General features: G+C 41.1%; 1 long non-coding RNA gene across 1 annotated transcript; it reads left to right on the forward strand.

Annotated features, from left to right (window-relative positions):
* The first annotated feature begins 2543 nt into the window (after positions 1-2543).
* LOC308336321 lies at positions 2544-4551 on the forward strand. Its single transcript, XR_013966147.1, has 3 exons — positions 2544-2590; positions 3032-3118; positions 4300-4551. It is a non-coding gene; the product is annotated as an uncharacterized lncRNA (long non-coding RNA).
* Positions 4552-12506: the final 7955 nt, after the last annotated feature.

Genomic DNA, 12506 nt, shown 5'->3' on the forward strand with positions numbered 1-12506 from the left:
TCCAAGCTAATCAAAGTCTTAATGACACTTTTTTTTTAAAAACCACTTGAACCCCAGCATCTCTATTCTGGGGGGAGCGTTCAGCCAAATTAGCAGATCTACAAGCTCACACCGCGTTGCAACGTGTTGTGAGCTTGTAGATCTGCTATGTTTGGCAAATCAATTTGTGTAGAGTGAAATCGGAGCATATACCAAATGCTCTCTTTAAAGGTCTGTTTTATTAAATCTATAGAGGGTTTAAGTGGTTCTGAATATGCAGCTCAACTAAAGCTAATTTGGTCTTTATTTCTTTCTTTCTTAGGACGGAGATCTGTGTAGATGCCGGAGGACTTCGGACCTGGGCCTGCCCGGTGAGGAACCGCACAGTAAGAACCGCTCTAGGCCTTTCACTATTATGAGGTTTCTTTTTACTGGACGATTATTGTCGCTCAAATAAATTGCAATTAAATATTTAAGTGTGGCCCGGATGGTTAGCTCAACTGTCTGGGCACCTATGCTGCCAAGCCAGCCGGACGGCGTGCTGCGGGTTCGACTCCTGACAGCCTTTGCCGCGTGTCACTCCCCATCTCTTCCCCCTTTCCTGTCTATATACTGTTCACTATCGGTAAAGGCATAAAAAGCCCCAAAACCAACATGAGGGCTACGGCTCCAGACTGGGGCACAGTACTCAGCGGTGGGGAACACCAGAGCCTCGGTACCGGCTGGACGCCGTATCGGTGCGGCACAGGCGGTGGTCTTTCTCTTGACGCTGTCAGGTGTTGTTTAAAGGACAGTGTTCTGTCCAGCTTCACCGCAAGATATGATGGGGAGGAGTGGGACTGTAAAAATATACAAATGACACAAATGACACCACTGCTATCACCGAAGACCCTATGACCCTAATTGATCACGTCTAGGAATTTCAACAATTTAGGCAGTTCTCGCATCCAGAGTGACTTACAGTAAGCAACAACACATAGTAATACATCAAATTCATAAACAATTGTCATCAAGAATAAGAAGTATAGACTATCCAGACTATTGGCAGCAACAACAAGGGAGTGATGTGCGAAGCTCTTTTCTATGAAGCCATTCATAGACGATAACCGCCATGTCTTTCTTCCAGATGTACTGCAGGTCTCCCACTGTCCAGGAATCTGCATTCCTCTGAAGACGACTCAAAGTAAGACCCTGTAGGCCTGTCAAAAAGAACCCTAACTGAAACGTTTATTACTGTAAGTGATATGTTTAGCTTCTGTTTAAATGTTCTCTATAAATAAAAGTTTGATGTACTAGGATGTATATAGGTTGTGACAGGATAGAATATATATCTGGCTCTTGGTCACTCTAATCAATCTTTCTTTGTTAGGATGAAGATCGCGGTAGACGTCGCTGGAACGCGGCTGCTTGACAGGGAGTGCACACACACACACACACACACACACACAGAAAGGCTAATTTGGTGTGTGTTTTTTTTTCTTTGTTAGAATGGAGAAATCGATAGGCGATCTGATGTTCCCTGGACAGAGATCCGTTCCAAAGTCCCCCCCCCCCGGGGGCTTCCTCAGAGGACTCTGATGAGCTGTGAGTAGGAATAGTTCTGGCTTGTTTCTGAGGATGGATAACTGCTTTTGTACTGTTATGGTACGAAGAATGGCATCATTTACAGTAATCCAAATGTTTTAAATATTTTAGGATAAATCTAAATGACTCTGCACAATAGTTTGAGAGTCAATATCTCATATCATGAGCGTGCCTCTTGGTCTTTGTAACAACTTGAATAATGTGTTGATGCCTCCTAGTGGCACTCTGGTTGAATGTCTGTCAGCTTTCCAAGCTAATCAAAGTCTTAATGACACTTTTGTTAATTTAACCACTTCAACCCCAGCATCCCTATTCTGTTCAGCAAAAATAGCAGATCTACAAGCTCACACTGCAACGTGTTGTGAGCTTGTAGAGCTAATGGTTTCTTTCTTTCTCTCTCAGGATGGAGATCATAGACACAGCTGGAGGCTGGAGCCTCTAGAGATGGAGATCTGCAGGTCTGTCCATGGATGGGTGGACGGAGGACGGAGATCTGGGTAGACGCTGGAGGACTTCGGACCTGGGCCTGGATGGATGGGAGGACGGAGGACAGATCTGGGTAGACGCTGGAGGACTTCGGACCTGGGCCTGGATGGATGGGAGGACGGAGGACGGATCTGGGTAGACGCTGGAGGACTTCGGACCTGGGCCTGGATGGATGGGAGGACGGAGGACGGAGATCTGGGTAGACGCTGGAGGACTTCGGACCTGGGCCTTCCCGGTGAGGAACTCAACGGTACGAACCGCTTTAGGGTTAGGGCTTTTTTTAGGCTTCGTAAAAAGGCTAAAAAGCCAATAATCGTCCGTTGCCGATAATTGGTCGATCCCTATTCTTAAACGTTACTGTAAGTGCATGTGTATGTTGTGACAGGACACACACACACACACACACACACACAGCAAAGCTAATTTGGGGTGTGTGTCTTTCGTTCTTTGTTAGAATGGAGATCTCAGCCGATGCCCGAGATCCGAAGCTGTTTCCGCTGAGGACTTCTGGGTCGCTGGGAGGCTCGGACGGAGCTAGAAGGTTCGGTAGACGCCACTGGAACCTGTTTAGGCCTGTCAGAATTTAAGGTTTTATAATGGCCGATTTAATTGTCGCTCAAATAAATTACAAGTAACAATTTAATTGCGTCATACTAACATTCTAAATAAAACTTTTGCTTTTGTAGGCTTTGTAAACAAAAAGCTGCACATGGCATAATTCAATAACTTTATACACTAAAAAAAAGAAGTAAATTACAAAATGACACATTTAGAGCTTGTAGATCGGTTGCTTGCATTATTTCTTTAAAATGTTTGACAATATATGAACATTTTCAACATGGAGACGATTATGACTAATCTCTAAAAAAGTATCTCAAATACTTGGCGATTAGGTAATTGTGACAGGCCTAAATCCTTCTAGTTGTGTTTTTTTATATCATGTTCTGTAATCAGTTAGGGTTGACTATATACTTTTTTTTAGGAACAAGATCATCATGCCGGTGAAGAGCACGTTTCTAGCCGATGGAGCAACTATTTCTGATCACCTTTGGAGTTACATCACAGCAAGGTAACTATTCAACACACGCACACACACTATGATCATGACATGACATCAGCTTGTGACTGCAACTTGTTCCTGTTCGCAGATGACTCTGCAGTCGGCACTGCTAGTCTCGGACAGGAACAAACTGCAGGTTGAAAAGACCCTCAGCTCTGAACTCGGTAGAATCTGCACCTGGCTCGCTGATAACAAACACTATCTTTACACCTGGGAAAAACTGAATCCATTCTCTTTGGATCTAATAGTAATCTCAGCAAGGCAAATGGCTTCTTGGTTAGAGTTGGTGACAATGTTATCACACGTAAAGATGAAATTACCTACCTAGGTTCCATCCTGGAGGCTAATCTTTCCGGTGATAAAATGGCCACCAACGTAATCAAAAAAGTCAACCAAAGAACAAGATTCCTTTACAGGATCTCCTCACTGGTCAACAAAAACACCTTGAAGACCTTAACAGGAGCCCTCGTACAAGGTTTCTTTGACTATGCATGCAACTCCTGGTACCACAGCACCTCAAAGGCCCTCAAAACTAGGCTCCAGACCTCCCAAAACAGACTGGTCAAGCTCCTACTTGGCCTCAACCCCCTACCTCACTCCTGCCCACTTTGACAGGCTGGAATGGCTTAGGGTCGACGACAGAGTACAGCATCTTGCAATGGGTCTGGTCCACAAGATTCGATACAACCACCAAGATACCCATGTACCTGTCTAGATACTTCCTTAATGTTAACAAAGTCCACACCCACAACACCAGAGGGAGTGCAACGAACCATGTACAACCCAGATTCGGCACAAACAAGGGACTAAATTATTTTCACTCCTATGCCACCAAAATGTGGAACGCCCTACCAACAGTCATTAAGACATGTGAATCCCTTGACTCCCTTTTTCCCCTCACTGTATACGTTTATTTTCCCTTTTTACCTCCTTTATGATGAATTCCTGTTCTGTTCTTTGACTATATAGAAGTGTCTTATTTGTACGTCTCTAAATGTTTTGATGAATAGAACATGGTGGACCCTCTTGTAAACAAGTGTAATGCTTAATTGGGTCGTCCACTTACAGTTAACAGTCTTTGTATTGAGTTTGTGCTTGATGTACTGTAATTCTGCAAACTGTTAATAAATATTTCAATCAATATTGTTTTATGAACAAAGTAGTAATGAGCATTTCTTTCTTTTCTTTAGGACGTTGCTGGTCTCCTGTGTGGCTCCATCTGGAGGTCACCAGGGTTCTGAGTCACTCAGATCCTGACTGGTAGTGGTGATATGTAGATGTGATCAATCAGGGCTCTTTGAAAATAATAAACAATAAAATAATAAACCAATATAAATAACTAGATAATAATATAAATAAATGGATAAAACAAACGATAAAAAATAGATTATAGTAAAATAAAAGTAAATTAAAATAGTAAAATAAAAGTAAATTAAAATAGTAAAATAAAAGTAAATTAAAATAGTAAATAAAATTAGTAATACATAAAATAAAATTAGTAATGGCATAGTAATGGATAGAATAAATATAATTAATATAGACAATAATACATAAAATAAATTAAATTATCAATATAGTAATGCATACAATTAGTAATAACAGTAATACATAAAATAAATAAATGCATAAAATTAGTAATAACAGTAATACATAAAACAAATACAATTTGTAAAGCATGAATTAAAATTAGTAATAACATAGTAATACATCAAATAAATAAAATTAATAATGTAGTTATACATAAAATTTGTAATAACATAGTAATATATAAAATTAATACATAAAATAAATTCAATTACTTTGTATTGTTATAGAATTACTTAAAAAAACAAACAAAAAATATCAATCACATCTACATATCACAACCAGGCTATATTGCCAGCAGGCAGGTGGACTGTAGACTCACTACAGCTGTCACAATGTGGTATACTTTGTTTTGACCCAACTGGACTCCAAGGAGAGGCGAGAATGGAGCCGGACATCAGACATCTGATGATACGCGAGAGAAGACGCCATAGTCAAAACAAAATGTAATAAAAGTAATATGTTTCATGTTGATTGTAATTTATTCAGGATGCCATATATCTGTAAATATCCATTATTTTCTTGTTAATAAATGATTGCATTTATACCCGGGTGTCCGTTATGGGTCCATTACCCTTAGATCAAATGGTTCATAACAAGGATGAGGAATATTTAGTTATAGTTAATGTATTTTACAGATTTAGACCATCTAAAACCTAGCCGAAGGTTTTCTGAAAACCTTCAAATTCTTATTAAAACAATAAATAAAGGATGTAGACGGGTGGATCCCGCCATGAATGGTATAACGTATAGATTTCACCAGGTCTAAATGGGCTAAAAGGAGGCCTCAGGTCTTCAAATGAAGTGTGGAAAGCTGAAGGAGGTGATGGACCTCAATGTAAACAAGTCTTTAATAATGCTTTTCTGGGTTTTATCAGAGCTTGTGTTGAACTGGGCTCTTTCTACAAACTGTTAATGACTGTCACTTTTAGGCCAACACTTCCCTCTAGTGGTTACTCGGAGTAATGACAGCCTTACGCGTTTCAGATTTAATAAATACAGTAGTAATACTAACGCAGTACATACTGCTGCAAATATGTTTTTTTTCTTTAACCAGGCAGAACAAATGTAATAAAATATAATTTAACAATCTAATTAGATCTAGTTTATAACTAGTTATTAGTTAATACAATAAATAATAGACTGTGTTTTTTTCTTAAATAAATATAATTTAAAATGTATTAATGAATAGAACTACTGGTAGTTAATAGAACAACTAGTTATAAGTTAATACAATAAATAATACTAGACTATGTTTATTTTCTTAAACCAGGCAGAACAAATGTAATATATTAATTAATGGATCTATTTTAATAGGACAATTCGTTTTTTTTATTAATCAATAATCTAATCAAACTATCACCAATAATGATAAGCTCCGGAGAGCTATCTTTGCAGCCTGCCTTGTCGATGGACAGTTTGGACCAAAGGGGAACATTTTTTAGATGAACCACCGAGGCAGTACAGCCAGGTGGTGGAATCAGACACTGTGCGTGGGATTTCTGCAGTAATGTCAATGTCAATGCTGTCAATGGTGGAGTATACTAATGCATCGGTGACGTCATGGCTCTCCAAAATTGAGCCCAGCATGTCCTCCATTAACATCGTAAAGGGTTCGGCGAGCACTTTTATCGGCACTGGATCTTCTCGCAGCTCCTTTCACATACACAGCGAGCAAAACCTCTGCGATCAAAGCCCGATCTTGTGTCAGGTCGGGAGTTTTGTCGGCGAGCGCCAAAAATGATCCAGCAAAATCTGAGCAAATATCGTGCAGTGTGTATAAAGGGCTTCAGTTAGTGTGTTATCTGGTATACGGACATTGAGTAGCAGTATTGTGATTTGTTTGATTCCAACTCATGAACTGTTTTGCAACGTGATTCTCTCTCTGCAGGACTACATGGTGCACGTGACAGATGGAAGGTGCCTTGGCCATAGAAGTTGTGAGGTCATCTCTGCGCCGGGAACGGACAGTCCCCCTGGGAGCTGGACGCACTGCAGGGCAAGACGCACACGCTCCAAGACAGGTGTGTGTTTATCAGGCAGCCTTATCAATAATATCTCTCATTTTACAAGTGGGAAAAGTACTGGGTGACCGGGTGACGGTAACGGGGTGACAGGGTGAAAAATATTTAGATTTTCATTATCGTGAGAACGATGGCTTCCATTTTCGCATTGCTTACTTTTCAGGACTAGAAAGCCTGCAGTTTCTATTAGCTTGTATTCCCCATCGATGATGTCACTGGAAAACTGTTTCTGAACTGCCCACGGCCCTCCTATGAGACACAGACCGAGTAGGAAAAGATTGCACACTTTTTTCATGATTATTAGTGAGGACCTATTATATGAAGATAGGTTGAAAAGTGGTGAAGTGGTCCTTTAAACTGAAAAAGAAGGAGAAAGTCTGCACAGCGTTTTAAAAGCTCCCAAAAATACTTTAATTTATACCAGAGCAGAAAGAAAACATAATACAATGTTTTGGCCTCCTTCTCCTTGCTCAAAACACCTTTCATTCATACCATTAAAGCTGCTATAAGCAATACTATGTCAACATTTTAATGACTTTGTTTTTTTTTGGGGGAGAAAAAATGTAGCAGAGCCGAACGCCAAGATGAATATAATAAATATCGGTTAAATCTATTCGTGAGTTATCTATTGGTTCATTGGTAAACTTTTCAGCAAAATAAATATTGAATCAAGCAACTCAAAACCTGTCCAGGGGGCTCACAAAATCCAGAGTAGACTCCAAAAATGTGTTAAAGTAGAAAAACTAAGAAACGTAAAAACATTAAAAAGGAGGCAAAATAATCCTTACATTTGTAAGTAATAATAATAATAATAATAATAATAATAATAATAATAAAACTTTATTTGTATAGCACCTTTCATGGCATGAAATGCAGCTCAAAGTGCTTTACAGAAAAATTGAGAATAAAAGAAAAGCAAGGCAACGACATTAAAAACAAGCAGTAATGCAATACAGTGAGGACTGCACACAATCAATAAGTCAATTATTAAAATGGAAAAGATTTAATGAAACTAGAAAAGCATGTGTACGTATCTCAGAGCACATATCTCTGGGGTCCAAATGGACAATTACAGTGTATACAGTCCTTTGAGAGTGTTAAACAAATATATGACATATAGATCAGATGTTTGTGTTTGTATAAGTAATTGTCAATGTCATTGTTGTTAGTGCAGATTTCAGCTTGGGGGAAATTAAATGAAGGGTGCAGCTCTGTAGGGTTCATTTGGTTAACCCATTTTGGGCGGGAACCCATTTTGGTATTAGCGTCATGTCGTGCTTTAGCTATTGAAAAATAGCAGAGCTACAAGCTCATAGCGCGCCACCGAGTGGCGCGCTATGAGCTTGTAGGTCTGCTATTTCGAAGAACGACTGACATTTTTAGAATCTGATCTCAGGTCAGAATGGGTTAATCAGACCAGTGTGTGTCCAGTGGAAACCTCGTATGAATCTGATCTCAGGTCAGAATGGGTTAAAGTCCACCCTGGAGATCCAGTAATGGGTTTGGTTTATAACCAAATATGTCTCGTCATGTTCTCATTTGGATGAGGTCGAATTTGTTTGAGGTGTGTTGGGTTGGTTGAAGACACACTGTTCTTGTAAAGGGCCATCAGAAGGATCAACACTTTTACAGTTTATCAGTGGCGCGCACAGATGGACACTAGGGGGTGCTAGAGCGTACCCCTTGCCCTTTTCCCTCTGGACAAAATAAGGTGCCCTTTTGGGGGGGGGGGAAATAAAACATTTTTTTTTGTACAGTGTATACAGTACAGTAAGTGAGCAGATGTGCAGTGTGATGGAATGGAAATGAGGGAGTGACCAGGGAGGAGACATTATGGTCTGTGGAGTGACAGATCATAACACTAATGATGCGTATTTATTGGCATCTTTATATATAAAATGCACCTTAATATATATAGGCAAGTTCAAAGTACTATTAACCAAAAACGGATTTGAAGTGGTGAACAGAATGACAAAAGAGAATGTTCTTTTTATTGTATTTTATTTTGTATTTGGAATGTTCTATAATATATATGAACAAGGAAAATGTGAACAGTGACAGAGAACATAACGATGTGTGCAGTATAATGCTGAATATGATATGCAGTATTATTATTATTATGCTGGGTAAATATAAGTAAAAGGACAGTGCAGCATATATATATATTTATATATATATATATATAATTGGCATAAAAGTTGTCTACAAATTAGCCATTGGGCCAGTGGAGCTGTGGCCCAGGGGCCCTTGGCTCTCAGGGGCCCTTGGCTCTCAGGGGCCCTTCGGCGAAATTGGACCACGCAGTAGCCTACTAGGTTTGACGCCCTGAAAAGGGCTCCTCATGGGGCCCTTCATTGGCCAAAGATTCAGTTAAATTTAGGTCAAAAACATGATAAAAATCACACCTGTGTGAACTGAGTGGTGCAACTCCCCTCTCTCCCCCCTCCTCCCTCTCCTCCCATCCCCTCTCTCTCTCTCTGTCATTAGCAGGCAACAGCGCCCCTACTGGTACTCATTATATGATGCTCATACATACATACATACGTGAACGTCACATACATAGGTTAACACGGACAAAGCTGTTCCTCTTGGAGTGGTTGCACCACTGAAAAACACAGAAAAACACGTAAATATTGCGCTCACACGCGCTATGGGGACCCTGAAAATATTAGCGGCCCAGGAGCCCCTCGTGGGGGTCAATCCGTCCCTGTTTAAAGCTCCCTCTTTGTCAGAACAGCCTTCCTCTCCCGTCTCTTCTTCTCTCTCTTCTTCTTCTTCTTCTTGTCTTCCTTGTGGAAGATCCTTCCGTCAGCCTGCTTCAACCACCTCACTTTGATGTCTGCTGGCGCCCCCTGGTGGGCCGTCATCATGTTCTGCTTCAGCTGAGACACACAAAGCAGAATGATTCTCATGAAGAGCATGAATGTATTTTAGAAACCACCTCATTCGCCGCTGCAGTTCAGAAAAATCTGTAAATTTGCCATGAAAATGCTTCAATCTGGTGCACTTTGAGATCAAAATTAAGAAGCTAGGTGGGGGCCACATGTGGCCAGTAGCCCATGTAAGGGATAGGGGATACATAAAAAATTAAAAATAAATCTTCTCCCTGTGACATGGCCCCCTCAGTGGTTGTGGCCCCAAGCGACCGCTTGGTTCGCCTATGCCTAGAACCGGCCCTGATTGGAGCAACATGTAATCGGGTGGAGGCCAGCGCGGCACACTGCCACTCAAAGTGACTATAGTCTATACTGCCACTCAAAGTGACTATACTGCCACTCAAAGTGACTATACTGCCACTCAAAGTGACTATACTGCCACTCAAAGTGTCTTTTCCGGGACTTTTTCGGAATCAAGGGTGTGTTCGAATTCAGAAACTATACCAGAGGGCAAATGGAGCGCACCCTAGATTCTAAAAAGGCATTACTTTTTTCAAAAGTATAAGGTTGAAAATGCACTTTGATGATAATACCTGCTCCAAGATGACGGCAGGTACGGCAGGGCCGCTCATGTCCAGGGAGGAGTCGATGGTCAGTTTCACTCTCAACACGTGTTTCTTCACTTCAGCTTTGAGAAGAAAGTAAGAAACATACGTTTCATTGATTAGATTCCAGATACCAAGCAATATACAGTATGGTGAAAGTGAAATTAAATGGGTTTTAGTTTTCTTATGTTCTCCCTTAACCCATTCTGACCGGGCACCCATTTTGGTGTTAGCATCATGTTACGCTTTATGTATTGAAAAATAGCAGATCTACAAGCTCATATCGCGCCACCGAGTGGCGCGATACGAGCTTGTAGGTCTGCTATTTTTGAAAAATTCGAAGAACGACTGACATTTTTTAGAATCTGATCTCAGGTCAGAATGGGTTAATCAGACCAGTGTGTGTGTCCAGTGGAAACCTCGTATGAATCTGATCTCAGGTCAGAATGGGTTAATCTCTCTTGGTCCAAAATTGAAGAATACAAAAAAAGTCAAGTAAGTAATCAAGTAATCAAGTGATAGTTAAGGTATATTCAGTGATTTCACTCAAAAAACCTTAGGTTTCGTTTTTGGCTGTGGGACCTAAGCCCTTCATCCAATCAGGATAGAGAGATCTAGTTTCAGGATTATCACAACAAAACAAAAAAATAAGTGATATTTGAATTAAGTGAAATCACTGAATATACCTTTAACATTCATATGTTGACTTTTGCCCTCGTCGCCAGGGGGTGCAGGGACTGCTTGGCGAGCGAATCCGATTATTTTAACCTTTATTTTATTATTTTAGCGTTTTTACAATGCCCTAACCCCTAAAAATGAGTTATTTAGGTAGTGCAGCAGCTCACACACATGCACAACAGCCGTACAGCGAGTCATCGTGATAAGAGAGATGATTAAAAACTACAGTCAGAAGCCAGAAGTTAAGTTAAAAAATATATTTATTTATTCTTTGCCAGGCTAGTGCAGTGCCCCCCCCCCTGCACCCCCCCCCCCCCAAATCCGCCCATGCTTAAGTAACCGTGAGATATCACCACTTATCACATACCACCGTTCTGACTGTAGCAGACGAAGGAAGCTTTTAGGCTGCATGACTTGTCATTCCATTTGTTGGTGTTGTGTTTGCGCTGTATCATGGCACACAACCTTGTACCACCATAATTAGGCCGCCCTTCCTTCCAGCGTGTGAAGGGGGCGCTGCTGCCGTCGGACCACTTCCAGGAGTCTCGGTGCAGGCCGATCCAGTGGGGCTCTGTACCGACCCGGCGGGGCTCGGTTCTCAGCAGCTCCTCCTGGATCTCCTGGTTCTCTGCGTGGCTCCTCACGCTGGCCAGGTCCGTGTGTTTCTTCCTGCACTCTCGCTGGGCCTCGGCCCACGTATGGTTCTCTGTTGTGCGGATATATTTCCTTTCACGACCTGAAAATAAACTACAGTCAGTGCTCAAATGTTTGTGTGTGTGTGTGTGTGTGTGTGTGTGTGTGTGTGTGTGTGTGTGTGTGTGTAAATGTTCACACCGATCGGTCCAGTGTTGCCGATGAAAGATCAGCTCACAAAGACGGATGACAGACAGACACATCTCACCTGTGTCAATGAAGCAGATTGCTACCCAGTGCCTGTCACAGAGCATATCATCCCATGTACCGTTATTACCGTCCTTATACCTAATGGTTACACACAGTCCTCGTACATTGTTCGGTTCACTCGGACCCCAGTTCCTGAACTTGCGTTCCTCTGCATCGTTGTCAGAGGCCAGTGACCATCTCCAACTGTCATAAGCGTTGTACAGGCCTATCCAGTACTACAAGTATAAAACAAAATGACACCAAATTAACAGCGCCACCTGGTGGTCACCATGACACTGTAAATCCCTGGAACATGTGACGCGTTTAAACCTAAACACCATGTGTGTAATAATAAAATGCCAACTGTTTATTAATGGTCATACAATACAGTAGAACACGAGTTCACTCAAACACCTCACGAGAACACCTAACATTTGGCTATTCTGAGTGGCCAAAGAAAATTGATCACGCCTCCAGGTCTTTAGTTTACTCAAGTTAGGGAATAAGACCTGGTACTTAAGACACGCAAAATACAGCTCTATTTCTCTGACGCTCCTAGCAGCAGCCAACAATATTGTCTGACATTATTGTCTAACTATACCTAATAATAAATAAATAAAATAGCTGGCCTATACAAGCTCACAATGTGATCTTGTGGTAGATATCTGCTGTCGGGAAGACAGACCACCTAACTCCAAAATGTTAATTTTCCAGGAAATGAAAAAAATATAAATTTTTCAGGGAAATG

This window comes from Protomyctophum bolini (assembly GCF_963924005.1).
Source record: "Protomyctophum bolini genome assembly, chromosome: 21".
NCBI classification, from domain to species: domain Eukaryota; kingdom Metazoa; phylum Chordata; class Actinopteri; order Myctophiformes; family Myctophidae; genus Protomyctophum; species Protomyctophum bolini.